Source organism: Fundulus heteroclitus, chromosome 8 (assembly GCF_011125445.2).
Source record: "Fundulus heteroclitus isolate FHET01 chromosome 8, MU-UCD_Fhet_4.1, whole genome shotgun sequence".
NCBI lineage: Eukaryota > Metazoa > Chordata > Actinopteri > Cyprinodontiformes > Fundulidae > Fundulus > Fundulus heteroclitus.
Window position 1 is genome coordinate 9,200,258 of NC_046368.1, and position 13,450 is coordinate 9,213,707.

General features: G+C 38.8%; 1 protein-coding gene and 1 long non-coding RNA gene across 3 annotated transcripts in view; one reads left to right on the forward strand and one right to left on the reverse strand.

Annotated features, from left to right (window-relative positions):
- Nucleotides 1-8,934, reverse strand: part of LOC110368633 — a 15,793-nt gene extending 6,859 nt beyond the window's left edge. The window contains exon 1 of the long non-coding RNA XR_002428247.2: nucleotides 8,748-8,934. This is a non-coding gene — a long non-coding RNA (uncharacterized LOC110368633). The remainder of the gene's footprint in view (nucleotides 1-8,747) is intronic.
- The window catches only part of lrrtm4l1 (leucine rich repeat transmembrane neuronal 4 like 1), a 104,954-nt gene that overhangs the window by 36,189 nt on the left and 55,315 nt on the right, over nucleotides 1-13,450 (forward strand). The window lies entirely within an intron of this gene.

A 13,450-nucleotide genomic window follows, 5' to 3' on the forward strand; every position in this document is an offset into this window, starting at 1 on the left:
TATGGGCTGGGCCTAAGTCCTGCTGGGAAATTCTGCACCTCTATAAAACATACTAAGACAGTTTAGAGCACTTCATGCTTCCTTCTGGTGAAAAGCCTCATAGAGATGCAGATTTCCTTTCCGGCTGGAAATTAAATCTGCATCTCTAAAAAGCGTGTCACCAGAGCGAAGCCTGAAGTGCTCTAAACCAGTGGTTTTCAATTCCAGTCCTCGGGACTGACTGTCCTACATGCTTTGGACGTGTCTCTGCTCCAGCACACCTGAATCAAATGATTACATTACTTCCTCAGCAGCCATCGAGGGCTGCAGAGGCCTCTTCATCATCAGTTTACTTAAGACAGATGCGTGGAGGCAGGGAATCACGTAGAATATGCAGGACAGTGGGTCTGAGGACCAGGATTGAAAGCCACTGCAACTAAACTGTGTTGGTATACAGCTGCAGTGGCTTTGAACCTAATAAAGCCCCAGCAGGTGACTTGGCTCCTCAAATCATCACTGGCTGTGGAAACTTCACACTGGACCTCAAGCAACTTGGACGATATGCCTCTCTGCTCTTCCTGCAGACTCTGGGACCTCTGATTTTCAAATTGTTTGCAAAAGTTACTTTCATCTGAAAAGAGCACCACTGAGCAACGGTCCAGTCATTTGTCTCCTTAGCTGAGAAGACATTTTTGACGTCTTTATTTCAGAAGTTGGGATTCCTTTTAAATACTCCAACTGTAGTAAATACCACTAGAACATTCCCCAAATCATTAAATGGGCAGTGCTTATCCCTTATTATCCCTATTGCTTGAGCAACTTTTTCTACCATGCTTTTTTTCCTTTCACTCAATTTTCTTTTAACATCCTTGTATAAAGCCTTGGTAGTGACCTTTTGTGGCATACCCACCTTGCAGGGGACATTGTTGACCATCTATACGACCGTTTTACATTGAAGATCATTTTTCATATTGGAGTTATGCAATGTTTGGATTTTCTGAGGTACTACATTGCGGGATTTCATTGACTATAAGCCAAGATCAATAGAAAAAATAATAGACCTTTATTAGTCCCTCAGTGGGGAACTTTCAGTGTATTAACAGTAAAAAGACAGCTAAATGGAGACTAACCAAAAAAGCAACATCGAAAACAACAATGAAAATAGAAACCATGCACATAAAATACATAATTCCAAAATCAAATTATAGATAGAAATAAACACTTGACATATCTCTCTCTCTCTGCGGAATGAAGCTATATACTCAATCAGTTTAACCTTTTCAACTGAATAAGTGAAATTAATTAACTTTCCGATGAATCAATTATTTTTTAGCTTTTTATTAGCGTGATAGATGCATTTAGTTGTTGTGCTCCAGGTAACTCATCAGTAGAGCACATTTTAGGGATTTAACGCAGAAACATTAAGCTGAAAAATAATGTGTGTGTACCCTACAATGATCTCTCATCTTCTCTGATGCAGAATAATATTTTTCTGACATTTTACTCAAATGCCACAGTTGTAGGATAGCAGAGTCCAAGGGGGGGGGGGGGGGGGGGGGGGCATGAAGTGCTCAAGTGTTTTTCACTGTAGTGGTCACATCTTTTTGTGCTGCTATCCATTTACACACACACTCTGCTTCCTCTTACACACGTCAAATGTGTTAGCTGAAAATATATTCCTTTTAAGCAAAGGTGAACCATCTGAGGATTGTTTCAGTCTACTGACTGGCAGTGCTTAGCAAAAGGTGGGGAAAGGGGAACACATCATGCAAGCACATCTGCAAATAACGCAGGTCACCACTATACTTTCTCTGGCATCTCATTTAAAGGACTTTAAACTGTAATAAGGAAATCCGTCAATCTGATCAGCAAATTGATTAGTGTAAAAAATAAAGGACCAGATGGGACTTCAATCATTGTCTGCTTGTGTCAACAGGGGTTAGTGTCAAAGGGTAAGTAAAGAAAAGTTACAGCAAACCTTACAATAAAAAAATGTCCATGGACATCAAGTGTGTTGATGGGGGATTTTCTGAGGAGTACTTCACAGAATTATGTTGCCGTCAGTGTCAGGCTTGTTCAGCAATGGCAACAGTTGATTGACAAGGAAGTGATAATGTATTCAGCTCTATAATCGCTTGAAAAACATTAACGATGGCCACAAATTCTTTGGAAAGTATTCTATTCAATTGTATTTATATAGCGGCAAGCTTATAAATAACAAATGTTACTAGGAAGGTGATTTGCACAACAAAGACCTCATTCTAATACATGAATTAAATGTTTTTTAAATGTTTTTTTGTTATATATTTAAATGTTCTACATTGTTTTTTATCCATTGTTAATGTTTTGTATCTTTTAAAAGTTTAAAGTTTTTTTTTTCTTTATCATACATGCCTGACATGTAAAATATATTTACTGCAGTTGGCTCTACAGCAGGGGTTCTCAAACGTAGCAGTGGTCAAATTTTTCTAAGGACCCCTTTAGATTGCTCATGCTGATAGTATTTTTAAACAGCCTTTTGTACTGTTACATGCATTAGGAATTCTGTATGATTTTGAATATATATATATATATATATATATATATATATATATATATATATATATATATATATATATATATATATATATATATATATATATATATATATATATATATAAACTTAATATTAGAGATTTGGTGGAGATTAGATCCTCATTCTTGATAAAGCCAAACTCGATGTAACTATTTTAATACTTCCTAATTTTATCTGATTTGGCTTTTACCTTACTTGATGAAGTGAACAGAGTAAAATATTTGTCAATTGTATTACTTAGCCCAATCCTGACGCTTCCTCAGCAGTGCCTCCTCAGGCCCAACAAAATGCATTTCACAGACCCCCAACCCGTGGTTCGAGGACCCCTGTGGGTCCGGGGACCCCGGTTTGATGGCCGCTACTCTGTAGGCTCAATAGTTAGTTCATGGGAGAGTGATCAGGGTTGGGTTCTCTGTGACACGGGGCATGCTCTGTCTCACCTGGCTACATTGTTGAGTCTCCATTGCCATTGATGCATTAGAGAGAGAACACTGGCTAACTTCAATATTTATAGCTGACACCTGTGCAGTCGCAGCAGCGGTTGCTTTTCCTTTTCTCCCATGCACAACACTGGTGTCATTTCAATGTTTGGGCAGGCGAGGGGGGACTTTTGCAAAAACTATGGAACTATGCTCTTTTTAACAAATGTTTCTTTATGGTTGAAATTGACACTTGTGTAACGTTTATCATTGTGTAATTTTTCTCATGTAGATGGAGGAAGAAAAAGCAATATCGGCTTCAAGAATAGGCCCAAAAGAATTGGCCACAGGTATCATGTATTGGTTAGCCTGATGTCAAAATAATTGGTATCAGCCTTAAAAAGAAAACTCTATCGGCTGATCTCGTAGCCAAAGTTACTGATTAGATTCCTCAGGATTTATGGATAAATATAACTGAATGTCATCAGTATAACAGTAGAAATTAATCCCATACTTTCTGATCATTTTACCAATCAGAAGCATATATAGTAAATAGAATTGTCCCAAGGACTGAACCCAGTGGTACTTCACAAGTGACCCTGGAGTTTAAAGAAGATTCATATGAACAAACTGGAATCTGTCAGACAACAACAGCAAAGGACTACAGAAACACTGTTAAAGATCCTTCTTCTTTGAATAGCCTGAGAAGAAAATGTGACAGCTACAATTACCCTTTTTACACTACCCTTTTTTAACCGTGCCGAGACCAGTCCAAGCTCGCTAACTGACACAACTGGACCGCACTAAATCTAGACTAGTTCGATGGGTGGGCTCAGCCCGGTTTTCCAGTGGCACAGCTCTCTGATAACAAAAAGCGCATGAGTTGACCGCGTCATCTCCTTACAGTCAGCTGACTAATTTTGCGGTTTCAGACATTCATAAAAACACTAGCTTCCTTACCGTGCCACACGGTTTCCAGTGATGATTCTGCTTAGCAGTGTGATGAACCTCAACGTCTGTCGTTTCCTGCGTCTGTAAGCCCTGGTTAGACGTTCGTTTGTCTTATCCACTTCCCAAAAGCCGACTCCGTCAAGTAAATTCACCAAATGTTGCCTTCTTCGCTTAACTCTCCGCAAACAACGAAATATCTCAATTATAACCAAGCATAACTTCCTGAATGTTACGGGCGCCGCCACTTTTATTTGCTTAAGTCCCTCCTTCAATCCTATAGAGCGGTAGTACCATAGATCGTCACTAGGAGGCGAGGAACAGTGCTACGTGATGTGTAAATGGTCGTCAGTGCCAAGCTCGGCATGGTTAGCTGATCGGAGCTCGGTCCGAGCTCGGCATGGATCGGTTTAACAAGGGTAGTGTAAATGGGGCTTCTGTATCCTGTGTGCTAAAGCAACCTGATAACATCCAAGTGTAGGGTTTCTTCTCATCCTCTTTATTCATGCACTGTCATAAATGAAGAGTGGGATCAAAACATCGTCCAAAAGCAACTTCACCAATCAATCTAGGACATTTTTGGTGATAATATGTAGGTTTCCCAGCATGGTTGAACACTGCATATCAATGCATAATTGATATCAAACTAGTTCCGCCACCAAGACTTGTTTTTTTGGTTCCATGGCCAAAAAAAAATCCCGATATATGAAAATTCTATCTAGAACCTCTGGTCAAACCTCAATACACAAGTGGACAAAGAAATTATAATCTGACACAACCCAGGCACAGATAAAACAAGAATGAGTCTACATCGATCAGGAAGTGGCTCAAAATTTTAACCTGCATGCAGGATATCATAAAAAAGTATCTGAATAACAAAATTTCAAGAGGAAAGAATTGTCATCAGAAAATTATGGAAGAAAGATCAGTTGAAAATATGCTTTTTTATCTTAAGATGACTTCAGTAACTTGTGGTGGTATCACAGATATGTACTTTTATCTTTGGCCTTTCTTATCGTAAGCAACTTTACAATTTATTGAAAAAATAAATTAATACTATTAAAGAACCTTTGATGTATATATACCCTGTTTTTACTAACACTTATAGCCTGGAGCACGAATGGCATCTCAGAGTACTGTTTGCCATTGTTCTGATGGTTCTGAACCACTTTCCTGAAGGCAAACAGGCTGTGGGCTGATTGGGAGAGATCAACAACAATGATCCTGGCTGTCTTCAGAACCTGTCCAGCGTCTATGGAGTCCAGATCAGGGAAGAGGACATCCTACATTATCCTGCACTGTTATGTCCAAGCCCTTTCTTTCCAGTGCTGTGCAGCTCCTGCACCACACTGTTTTAGATACAGAATGCTCTCTGTTGCACTGTAAAACTTCACAAAAACTCTGGAAGACAGCCCAGCCCTTTTCAGCTTCTTGGAGAAGAACCTCTGTTGAGCCTTCGTCACCTAGGTCAAGATGTCCAGTAAAGGTCAGAGAAGATGTGAAAGCCTAGGAACTTGATGCTATCAACACGCTCCACTGCCTCTCTGGTTGTCAGGAGCAGGGCGTGTTCTGTCCTCCTGGACCTCCCGAAATCCACAAGCCTCTCCTTGGTTTTGCTGGTGAACACCACTGGGTAACGTGGTGGATCTCTCCTCTGTAGTTAGTCTCTTTGATTATATTCAACACAGATGTTTACAGATTATTAAATTTGGCCTTAAAAATTTAATTGCTGGTAAATTGGTCAGTTTAACGCGACCAATCATGACCAATTTAATCCTAGTTTTGATCACAATGATGACACAGAAAGACAAAAACTTTAGAGAAGCAACTGTTGCATTGGAACCTGAACACGTGGAAGAATATTATGTTCAGCGTTGAGGCTGGATTCTGCCTAAAGCACCCAGATCATAAGGTCAAAGTGATGGGAATGAGTTGGAGGACAGAATGCTAATTCAAAGAGTGACAGCCTTAAATCAGCATGCGAAGGAGTGACTAGACTGGTGTGGCTGTGCATGGTTCTTCCAGGGACTACTGCGGCCGCTGACTGTTAAATGGAAACATTATTAAACTGCCAGTTTGGCTTGTTTGTTCAAACTTCTGACATGCAGTCCAACAAATGATACCAAACAAAAGTCAATAGCAGAATAAGCTGTTTGGCGTTGACAGAGAGGATTTGGCAAGTTTTTCATACACACATCCCACACACTCAACTCTGCTGCTCAACCCACAAATGTATTTTCCCTCCAAATGTGGTGCCGGACATTTAAAGAGAAATAAACAGGCTGTCCAACGGTATGAGATTTAATGCCAAGAAGCATTGCTGCAACAAATAAATAATCAAAGCAACCAAACACGGATGTCCTTACTTACAAATTTAAGTTTAGTTTTGGCTCTACTTCAATTCTCAATGCCCGGCCTGTTTGCCCCTGTTTTCATAACTTTCTGTAAGTCTGGTAGAATTTTTTTTCCCCATTTCTTGGTGTATGGGTTGTATGGGTAAAAACCCCTCTGAACAGTTTTCATTTAAAGGCAAATAATATCTTTGTGTGCCTGTTTTGTATAGAGAAAATTGCATATTTCAGTAGCTTACTTATTGGCTTGGATTATACACACACTTTTGACGACGATGTCCAAACTTTGGACAGGGAGAACAGATGATTTGAAAGAGGGGTGAAAGAAGCCGTCTTAGTCAAAAGAGAAAAGCCAGTGTTTACAGCTCGGTCCTCCAAAGAAATCTCCACTCACACCAAGCAATAGCTTCTAACAGTGGTGGTGGTGGGGGGGTCATTGATTTGCATCTGACTCAGAATGCACCTAGGATGATGGGCCTCCATGTCCTTAAAAACAGCAGCGCTCCAACTGCAGGTTGCTCAAGTGTGAGCTACCAGAGCTGACAAAGACTCCTGGATAGGCGGCGATACGTTTTCAGAAAGAACTGAACTGAAGTCCGGTTGCCTCCCATTTAAGCCTCTTTACTTTTTTGGATCGTACAAAACACAAATCGGATATGTAGGCGTTTGTGTTGCTGTATTTTAATGACCATTGAAACGGAAAATCTAGATGTGAGATCATGTCCTCTGTTTTCTTTACAATGAAGGAATTCTGTGTTCCTACCTTAAGGCCCCATCTTGTAAATGTCTGTTCTTGAGATTTTCCTTTCTACTTTCAACATCAAAGTCATGTCTTTCAAGTAATAAAGAATGAATTAGGATTTTCGTGCATGACTGATGTAATTTTATTTCCCTGTCACTATGTCTTACCATTTTGGGAGACCATATGTAAGAATAGAATATTTGTGTATTGTGTATTTGTGTATGTTTAATACATGAGGGGACTTGCTGCCTTAGGCAAGAGCAAAAGGTTCACCTCAGAAGGAACAATATTTAGTATTCTGTGAGAAGGAAGACATTTAAAACTAAACAGAAGGTGATAAGCCAAAAATGTCTTTTTAAAACTGTAAACAACAAAAAAGAGGCCCTCCAAGAATTTTTTTTTTTAGCCTTGTGTGCAAATTTTATGGACTGTGACATTAAGTTGGACCCAAATAAATGAGTTTTCCTCAGTTTACCCACACTTCATCCCAACACGAGGTTGCTTTACTCTTGCTCAATAGTTTTTTGTGTCATTTTCCTGACAGGAAGACAGACAAATTGCACAAATTTTAGCTGAATCTCATTACCTTGTTGGAGGTGGTTTCGTAGTGGCTTCCCATTATTTGGATAACGACAGAACATATTGGTGCTATCGCTGAATGATTGCCTTTTTGCACTATTCCATTTTAACTCTGTAAAAGCTGTCTGAAAAAAACAGACCTCTTGGAAAATTACAACTCCCAGCTTAAAATCCAAACTATTGTGTTTGTTGCCTAATGTGTCTGCACATACAGTAGCAGTGGTGAAGTCTAAGTATAATACAAACGGTAAATGTTAGTGACAGGCCTTAATGTATTTTATTAGGATTTTATGTGATAGACCAGCACAAAGGAGTGCCTAATTGTGAAGTGCAAGGATTATAAAGTTCGTTTTTCTTTTACAAAAATATCTGAAAAGTGTGGCATGCTTAGTATTTAGCCCCTCAGAGCCAATGCTTTGTAGAAGTACCTTTTACTGCGGTTACAGCTTCCTCTCCACCGCACTGTAGTCTTCCTTTTACTGTACAGATGGATAATAACTTGAATACTTTGAAGTCCCTTTGAAGACCCATCTTTTTAACTTGGCTTTTATTTCACTTGAGTAGAAATATCAGGCTGTTCTTATTACTAGTCTTTTATTTTATTTTACTTTATTTTTGTGCTGTTTTTAGTTGTTATTTTTTATGTTTGTTTTATTTAATGTATTTGTGTGTTATTGGTCTTATTGGCTTTTTTAATTGTATTTTAATCAATGGACGTGCACCACACATTGGTCACTGTGGTTGTGTAAAGTAGTCCATTAGTAATGATTGATTGATTGACAGATTGATTGATATTGATGAAAGTCTTTAAGTGTGCCTCTATCAGCTTTCCACATCTATAAATTAAAATTTGTACCTATAGCCTACTACTTCTGAAAAGAACTCAAGCTCAGTTATATTGGATGGAGAGTGTCTGTGAATATCAATTTTCAATTCCTGCTCCAGATTATCAATTGGACTTAGGGCTAGACTTTGACAAGGCAACTCAAACAGATAAATATGTTTTGATCAGAAACTGAATTAGAATCAGCTTTAATCGGCAAGTTGTGACACAAACAAGTAATACGACTTCGGTTCCAGTTTGCTTTCAATGAAGACATTTAAAAAAATAATTATGTAAGGAAAATAGAAAGAAATGTATTGCCAAAACTTACTGAGCAGATCTGAGGAACATAAGACATGGAACAAGGGCAAAGCAAGAATTTGAGCAAGCGAGGCATGACCAGAAACATACAATCCAGCAATGAGACAACAACAAATCAGGGCCTATGTAAAGAGGAATAGCAGGTGAGCAGCATGAGAGATAATGAGCAAACACAGGTGAAATACATGAGCAAACAGAGGAGTGGAATGCCTAATTAACATGTAGGGCATTGATGAAAAATACAAGGAAACCCAAATATACAAAAAAAAAAAAAAAAACATAGGAAAAAACTAGGAAACTTAATAGAGAATACTCCAAAACAACTAATGAGCACTACAAGGTGAACAAAAGCAGTAGGCACAAACACAACCCCCCCAAATACCTCACCACCAGTGTGTTGTAACTTATTCTTCAGCTAGAACACACATTTTTATTGATGTATTTTGTTTAATGAGTAAAAAAAGGTTCACTTTAGTTGTTCAAGGGTAGTGAGCTCACTTTCTTTTAATAGGAATGTAGATACATTTATGTTCAAACCCAGTGCTAGGATCTTTCTGCATGGAGTTTGTAAGTTCTCCCGGTGCATACGTGGGTTCTCTCCCACAGACCAAAAACTTGACTGTTTGGTGAACTGGCTCCTCTAAATTCCCCTTAGGTGTGAGTGTGCATGGTTGTGTGTCTCTGTGTTGCCGTGTGATGGACTGGCAACTTGTCTAGGGTGTGGCTAGCTCCAGAGAGGTGGGGCTGGAGATAGGTACCAACACCCCCACAACCCTAGATGGCGGTGTATAATTTAATTCCTTCATAAAGTACTGAGAACGTATTCGGGTGTGCTAATTTTTTCCATGACTTTAATTACTTTTTTAAGTTTCTTTTTGTAAAAGAGACAATCGTCAGGTTCTCACTACTCCAGTAACGCTTGCACAGATGTATAGATGAGTTTTATGAATGTTTCTGGCATTATCTAATTTAATATTTAAATGTTTGTATGGAACTGCATCTCTGTAATTGCATTGAAAAGCACAAAACAAGGCCTTGATCTTAGAGAGCAGAAAACTGAAAACGACGATGCAAATCACAAGTTGTTGTCATTGCTGCTTTTTTGTAATGTTTAGACATTACGAGAATAAACAAATTGATTATATGCACCTACATAATTAAATGTTTTCCCAGAAAAACACATCTTGTACATGACATTATGTAGACTCTTACTCTTAGGATGCTGCTTTATAATCACGAGCCAGCACACAGGAACAAATAAGAGTTGAAAGACGTCAGGCGTGGTTAGATGTGATAAGAGTTCTCAGAAATCATCACATAAATTGAACCTCTCATCATTATTTAACAGTAGCCATTATAAAATAGGTCAAACAATTTATTACAAGGCCAGTTATATAATTATTATTATCTAATTAGATTTTCTGCATGAATCTCCAACCTTTTGCCCATTAAGGTCATTAAAGAGCACGGAGAGTGAAGAGTGGAAACTCAAGGCTTTAAAATATTGTGAATAGGACACTATATCATTTCCCCGCTTGTCTCTTGGATCTAGTCACCATGTGTTGACAATTAAAGACCAACTACAAGAATAAGTGCCTACCATTCCCGAACTCACATACAATGTAGGTACTAGGCATAGGACAGTTATTAAGTCCTTTTTAATGAACTAGAAACTGTGGTACTGGACGACCAGTTCAAACATCAGCAGCAAGAATGAATGTCACCGGCATTGCAAAGTGCCACAAAACAAAATCTCTATACATTTTCAAAAACTCAAAGGCCCTATAATGTAAACATAAACAGTTTTTAACATTTTTCTATTCCATTTTTTTTATTACCTTTTTTTATCACCCTGCTCTTGGCAGTCAGTCTGAATAGTTTGGGGAGGTAATGGTGCTGTGTCAACAAGTCAAAATGAGTGCACCCTCGCTGGATAAAGGAGTTGAACCCAGGAGAGGTTGATATATATATTTTTAAAATAACTGTTTGTTTTGCATGAAAATGATCCCACAGGGGACAATTTATTATGAGAATGTTGACGGACAAGTCAAATTGCTGCAAGCAGCCCAGGACAGACAGAAGAGCCGCATATGTCTTGCGAGCTGCACATTCACTGGTCCTGGTCTAGAAAAATCTCTTTGTCGGGTTAAACAGTTTGTGCATTTTGGTCACTAAATAGGAATGGATTGTGAAAAAAAAAAACACAAACCAGAATACCGTGAACGGCTAACAAGGCTAAAGTCAGCATCAGCTTTGGAACTTATTATTAACAGTTTTAAAGTAATTACTGCCTTTGTGAATTGGGCTGTCACAATTCCTCTAATGAATCTAGGACCTCGATTACCAAAATTCATCGAGGCAAATCGTCTGACTCGAGGCTTCGGTAAATCCGTTCAGTGTACTGTCGCTACTGCTAATGATGGGCGACCCTTCTGATACATGGATGCCAAGTGTGGTTATCTTATGAAGGTAACAGCGACAGGCAAAAAAACAAGAAAAAAAAACACGTCAAGCTAAGAGACCTAGAATTTTAAAGGTTTAACAGTGAAACAAAGATCATTTAAAGCAGCACCTTGTAAGTTTTGACCCAATGGGATGACAGTGCCACAGGAGTTAGGGAGTTTGATCTGTAACTGCCGGTTCAATCCCCTGCTCTGACCATCTCAGTTGTTGTGTCCTTGCGCAAGACACTTCAGCCTGCTGGCGGTGGTCAGAGGGTCTGGTGACGCCAATATATGGCAGCCTTGCTTCTGTCAGGCTGCCCCAGGGCAACGAACACACCACCATCAGGGTGTGAATGGGTGAGTGACTGATTGTAGTGTAAAGCGCTTTGGGGTCGTCGGGCTTCATAACGCGCTATATTAGTACAATTTACCATTTAATTTGAGATATATTAAATTATTTTTCAGGTCAATTGGCTCTTCTAGATGCTCCGTGTGGCTGCCCTTCTCAAAAGCTTTACTATGTAACTTGAGAGGGTCGGATCCATTGCTGAATGGGTCATGTGACCCATTCGAGGTTACGGCAGTCGGAGCTCAGACTGATAATGTGCAGAACAGAAAGTACTACAAATTATCAATCTGGCTTGCGTAAATACTTACTTTAAATAAGTGTAAGTGACAGCCCGATTTGTGATTTGTAGTTCAAAATCTAAATTATATTGAGTGACCTGAACCTACTTAGACTCTTTAAAACGCAGTTCAAGCTTTTTGAAACTTTTAATCTGTTTGAAGACTCAAAAAAAGGGAACATTTCCAGTGCTTTAATTTGCATTAGAACCACCTTATGCCATGTTAGGTTTGCAAAAGTACCCAGATGCAAACAGAACCAGAGGTGGAGAGCATTAAATACTAACAAAGGACATAGAGCATGGTTGGGGAAATAGATATACGGCAGGGGGAGGACACAAGGAAATAATCCTGAAACCTAAGTGCAAAAGAATGACTTAATAAGGCAACATCTAACAAATAATAATGAACAATAAATATGGCAAGAACAGAGGTACATAGATATATAACTCGTTAATTATGATAACATACACAGAAGAATGATATAACCTAACACCATGGGATTGTAACACCTTAGATTTTAGCAAAAATATTTTACAGTGTTATAGTTTATAACAATTAATACTGTTGTAAACTGGTCCTGTCTAGTACTAGAAAACCTGGTATTGAGTGTCGTCTCATCTCTTTTTGTGAGCAGGATGTATGGTTTCTACACAAATCTGTAAAACTGATCAAAAGCCAGCAGTCTACAGTTGTTGCTGTCGTCTAATTACTGTGTGGGTGAAATCTGGGGCTTTGGCTATTTATTTAAAGCCTGTCTTAGAAAGTTATTGTGTTATCTTCACATTACACCCGGTATTATTTGTTACTGTAATGTTTTTAGTGTGACAGCTCTGTCAGTTCTATATTGACATTGTTTAATTGGTGCTCATGTACAATGTCATTTTGGCTGTGAGATAAATAAATTGCACACATTTGTTTTTTGCAGCCTCAGTAAGAAACCGTGTCTTCTATCCCGTTCTGTAATTTCTGCACCTTTGACCCTCTCCAGAAACATCTCCACATGACCATTACATCCTGGGCTCTTTTTAAGGTGCCAGTGTTCTTTATTTATTTAGTTATTTTTTGCTGAAATTGATTCAACCTGAAAAGCACAGTTCACACTGTGGGAAATCGCCACAGATGGTGTTACTATTTCTTGTCAGAATTGAAAACATCAGCTGTCTGCACCAAGGTAAGCATCTGAACAGAATTAGGAGTAAAGCAACATTTACTGGATTTCTGACTCAAAGCCAGTTGAGTCTCTCTTCTTGACCCTGGTTATGACAAGACACTTTTTAACAGTTTTTAACAGAATATGGATGAAAGTTTTGGATGAAAACTATCCAATATCCCCCTCAGGTTATGTTAAAGGAGCCTTTTATACCACTAACCTGCTAACAGCATTATACTGTTGCCGAGGCAAAATGTGCAGTTGACATTTTCCTGCCATTAGCTCTCATACTATTGAATATTACAACCCTCGCAAAATGTTGAGCTGGCTGAGTGTCTGCAATTTTTATTCTTTAGTTAAGCCTGGTAATTTGGCTGCGGCTGATGTTGATGAAAGAGGTTTAAAAAGCCACCGATGCAAGCAACAACTCATGAAAGAAAATTGTTATATGTCCTGAGCTATCAGCAACAATTTTGACCAGAGGTACATTAT